Below are 5,526 nucleotides of genomic sequence, written 5' to 3' on the forward strand. Positions count from 1 at the left end.
GACAGAAGAAACCGAATTGATGGCCACCTTTCAAGTCACCTGATCAAAGAACGATACAGCAGAATAGGCCTGCAAGTCTTTATTGCCTCAGATTTGGTTTCTGTTCGATTTTTTTTTTTTTTTTTTTTTTGCTGTTTAGAACTTTTAGTACTTAATACCAATACCATACTTATTAGCTAATTAATTAATTTTGTGCCAGTCCTGGGGGCGTAAACCCAGGGCCTGGTCACTCTCTCTGAGCTATTTGATTCTCAAGGCTGGCACCCTACCATGTTTACTACAGCTCCACTTTTTTGTTTTTTGGCAATTAATTGGAGATGAGAGTCTCATAGACTTTCCTGTGCATGCTGGCTTTGAACCTCCATTCTCAGAGCTCAGCCTCGAGTAGCTAGGATTACAGGAGTGAGCCACCAGTGCCTAGCATAATTTATTTTTAATTAATTTGTTTTCTTATTTTGGTAGTAGGGAGTGCTAGGTAAATAAAGGCTCTCTCACTCAACAACAGACATAATCCTTCCCCCCAAAAAAACACCATGCATTTTAAAGAAAAACAAACAGCAAACAGAACAATAGCACTTGTCATTTGTCATAAATGGATATTTTATTACATGCCTTTTCTGCATCTTTTTCTTTTTTCCAGTACTGGGACTTGAACTCATAACCTAGCTTTTTGCTCAAGGCTTTCTGCTACCCACTTGATCTACAGCTTTTTGATAGTTAATCAGAAATGAGTCTCCTGTACTTTCCTGCCCAAGCTGTTTTCACATCTGATCTCAGCCTCCTAAGTAGTTAGAGTTACAGGTGTGAGCCACTGATGTACAGCTTTCGTCTGCATTTCTTTTTTTTTTTTTTTTTGTCAGTCGTGGGGCATGAACTTTGGGCCTGGATGCTGTCCCTCAGCTCTTCAGCTCAAGGCTAGCGCTCTACCATTTGAGCTACAGTGCTACTTTCCGGCTTCTTCTGTTTTTGTGGTGCTGAGGAATCGAACCCAGTGCCTCATGCATGCAAGGCAAGCACTCTACCACTGAGCCACCTTCCCAGCCCTTTTCTGCATATCTTAAGATGACTTATGAGTGTTTTAATTAGATTTTGAGATCAATTGTATTAGTAGACTTTCTCACTGTAAATATCCTTAAATTCTTGGGACACATACAGCTTGTCCATGATATTGCTATTGTGGCTATCAATACATTCTTGGGTTTGGCTGTGTATATTTCATTTAGAAAGTTGGTTTTTTTTTTTCTTTCAAGACAGCCATTGCCATTTCTTCCCTTAATAAGGGGGCATGATGGACTAATAAATTGTACTAGGACAACTGATGTGGGCAACTAAACAACTAACTCACTCCATCCACAGAAATTATTCTAGGTCTGCACAAACTTAATGTGATATGCAAACAAATATTTTAGAAAAAAAGATTATTTTTGCAACTTAAGTATAAGAATAAAACATATAGTTTTCCTTTGTAGACTTGGCCTCATTAAAATTAAAAATCTGGGGCTGGAAATGTGGCTTAGTGGTAGTGTGTTTGCTTAGTATTCATGAAGCCCTAGGTACGATTCCTCATTATCACATAAATAGAAAGAGCCAGAAGTGGCACTGTGGCTCAAGTGGTAGAGTGCTAGCCTTGAGCAAAAGAAGCTCAGGGATAGTGCCCAGGCCCTGAATTCAAGCCTTAGGACTGGCAAATAAGTAAATAAAAAGTAAGCTGGACACCGGTGGCTCACGCCTGTAATCCTAGCTATTCAGGAGGCTGAGACCTGAGGATCCTGGTTCAAAGCCAGCCCAGGTAGGAAAGTCTGTTAGACTCTCATCTCCAATAAACTACCAGAATACGCGCTGTGGCTCAAGTGGTAGAGCGCTAGCCTTGAGCTGAAGAACTGAGGGACAGCGCCTAGGCCCAGAGTTCAAGCCCTATGACCAACCAAAAAAAAAAATTAAATTAAAAATCTGTCAAAAGACATAAGAAAAATGAAACAAAAAGCTACTAAGGAACAGAAGTATATGACAAAAAAGGTATTAGTATTTAGAATAAGTATTAGAACACATAAAGAATTCCTATGCTGGACATGTGATTTGAGTGATAAAGTGCCTGCCTCACTTAGTGCAAGCTTGAGTTAAAACCCCAGTGCCACCCAAAGCAGTAAACTTGTAAAACAAAACAAAACAGAAACAACACCTACATGTCAATCAATTCCTGCATAGTGGTAATCACCTGTAATTCTAGCATTCAGGAGGCTAAGACAGGAGTATCACAACTTTGAAGCCAGTCTGGGCTACATAGCCACGGCTAAGTCTCAGAAACAAATAATTCCTAAGTATTAGCAAAAAAAAAAGAAAATGGAGATAGGGAGTTTACAGATGAAACAATATGATGGGAAAAAATAATGAAATATGTTGCTATGGTTTGGATATAGTTTATTGCTCTAAGGTTAGTGTGTTAGAAGCTTGATTCTAAGTGTGGTAGCAGGGAAATAGTAGAATCTTTAAGATATGGTTTCTACCCAGGTAGATGTGGCTCATGCCTGTAATCCTAACTACTCAGGAGGCCGAGACCTGGAGCATCTTGTTTCAAAGCCAGCCTGGGCAGAAAAGTCCTCAAGACTCCATCTCCAATTAATTCCCCAAAAGCCAACTTGGGTTCCCTAAAAAAAAATCCATCACCTTAAAAGCCATACAGGTATAGTATACTGTAGTCTACTTAGAAAGTAGAAATCAGGAGGATCACAGTTCCAAGTTAGGCTGGGTGAAAAGTGAGATCTCATTTCAAACAGTAAGTTGGGTATAATGATATAATGTGCCTGTGATTTCCCTGCTACACAGAAAGCAGGAGGCAGTAGATAGCTCTGGCCAAAAAAAAAAAAAAAAAAAGCTGGCTCACCAGTGGCTCATACCTACTAGCTACTCAAGACGCTAAAATGTGAGAATCTCGGTTTCAAGTCATCCCAGTTAGGAAAGGCCCTGAGACTCGTATCTCCAATTAAATAGCAAAAACCTAGAAATGGAGCTGTGATCCAAGTGGTAGAGTACCAGCCATGAGTGAAAAAGCTAAGAGACAATGCCCAGGTCCTGACTTCAAGTCCCTCCCCACAAAAAGGCTGAGGGTATACTCAAGTAGTAAAGTAAGTAACCCTAGTTTTTGTTTTGATTTTTAATTAAAGGGAAAGAAAATGGAGAAATAAATTATAGTATATTTTATTTATTTATTTGTCAGTCATGGAACTTGAACTCAGGGCCCTGACACTGTCTCTAAGCTTTTGTGCTCAAGGCTAGCACTCTACTACTTTGAGCCACAGTCCCACTTCTGGTTTTTAGGTAGTTGGAAATAAGAGAGAGTCTCATGGCTTTTTCCTGCCTGGGCTGGCTTCGAACCACAATTTTCAGATATTAGCTTCCTGAGTAGCTAGGATTACAGGCTTTAGCCACTTGCACCCAGCTTTATAGTATATTATAGTATGTTGCTAGTATATAATAGAACACCTCCTTCGGGACTAGACAAGAGGAAGTATATCAACATGGGTGGCTTCTTGGATCTCTCTGAAATGCCTCCTGAATGCCTAAGCCCATCTTACCTTTCTAGAGTCAGAGCTTTACTTTAGGCATGACTAGTCCCCAACCAAGAAAAGAAGCTAGTTCTTTTGGTTGGTTTTTTGTTTTGTTTTGTTGGTCATGAGGCCTGAACTCTGGGCCTGGGCGCTGTCCCTCAGCTCTTCAGCTCAAGGCTAATGCTCTACCACTTGAGCCATAGCTCCACTTCTGGCTTTTTCTGCTTATGTAGTGCTGAGGAATCGAACCCAGGGCCTCATGCCTGCAAGGCAAGCACTATACCACTGAGCACCTTCCCAGCCCAAGAAGCTGGTTTTGTCCTGGCAAATATGAACTAGGAGTTTAACTTAGAATGAAGTGCAAGTCATAGCGGTATTTGCAGCAGCCTGGTCTTCACATTTGCCCCTGTGAGACTCCAGGTGCTGATGTCTAGTCCTTTCAACAAGCATAGGTAAGTGCTGTAGGTAAGTGTTTTTGGAAGGTCAAGCATGTGAACTATGACCTGCCTGAAAATGGAAGCTAATTTTCAGATGGCCAAATCTGGCCTGTCCGACCCTCCATCATTGGGGGACAGTGGGATGGCCTCACACCAGCTAACGAGTGTACCAAGACTCCAACTTTTTACTTCCTACATCTGATCCTTGCCCCGTTTCCTAGGTGAGCTGTGAACAGCTGCTAGCCAGCTGCTCACAATCCTTTCTACACTGTAGGGCCCTTTCTCTGCAGATGGGGAAATAGCCCCAGAGTAGGCAGGGACCGGCCCCTAGGGTGTTTTGAGATTTTGTTCCTGGGCTGTGGAAAGAAGCTTACATTAAAAACAGTCCATCCAGAGTCAGGCACTGGTGACTCACACATGTAATCCTGGCTACTCTCAAGAAGCTGAAATCCAGAGGATCCAGTGGAAAAGTCCTCCAGACTCCATCTCCAAAATAACCAGTGAAAAGCTAGGCTGGAGGCATAGCTCAAGTGGTAGATTGCCAGCTAAATTTAAGCAAACCAAGTGAGTGTGAAGCTCTGACTTCAAGCAATTGTACAGGCAAAGAAAAAAAAAAGTGCAGTAAAACTGATTGGCAATAGTGAGACTCACCTGGCCCACATCCCACTGGGAGCCCACCTGCACCTCCTCAGGAGATCACCAGGATCTAGAGGCTCCTGCCTTATGTGAGGGGTGTCCTGGGATGGGGTGAATCTTGGCGATGTCGCCTGGCAGAATCATGGGGACTGACCCCTTTAGGCCATGGGGGGCTCCGCTTGTCTTTGTGACAGCCTACTTGGATTTCTCTGGCACCGCAGAGACTTGCTCTAGTCACCAGGGGGCGACAGAGTCTGAACTCTGCAAGACAGCCTGCTGAGCTCCACATTCTCCAGAAGACAAAAGAGGCCAGAGCTGTGTGCACCAGGTGGAGTGGCATTGCTTAGTGTGTGTGTGTGGGGGGGGGGGTCTTGTTCTCCCTGCCCCTCAGCCTTCAGGAGCCCAAGTCCTTGTCATGAACTGCCCTCCCCTAGCTGCCGAATGTGCCAGGTGATTGTGAGACATGGGCCATAGCTAAAAGTCCTGGCATCCAGTCCTACCCTGCCTCTGCCTGGCCATGTGCCTCCTCTTCTTGCTACATGTAGGGTGAGACAGAATCTGGGCAGCTACCTTACTTATGAAGTCAGGGCTGATCAGGCTGGACCCCAAGACCCATGGACCATCCTCCAAGTTTCAGCTAGTGGGTGAGTGGTGAGTGGTCTTCACAGCAGATTAGGAGGCCGAATGGTTACCTAGCATCTCATCACTTGTGCTAAGCAGCTCCTGCCTCAGTTTCCTCAGCTGATATTGGACTCTTGCTGTGGTATGGAGGAAGTACTACAGAATGGTGTCCCTATGTTCAAGGGTAGTCAGAACTCTGTCCCCCTGCAGCCCTCCCTAACCCTCTTAGTCTGTCTTCTGAGGATCCTAGTAGAGACCAGGAATTCAGGTCACCCTGAATTCAGGTA

The sequence above is a fragment of the Dipodomys merriami genome, unplaced genomic scaffold (assembly GCF_024711535.1).
Source record: "Dipodomys merriami isolate MVZ:Mamm:240054 unplaced genomic scaffold, mDipMer1.0.p SCAF_45, whole genome shotgun sequence".
In the NCBI taxonomy this organism is placed as follows: Eukaryota; Metazoa; Chordata; class Mammalia; order Rodentia; family Heteromyidae; genus Dipodomys; species Dipodomys merriami.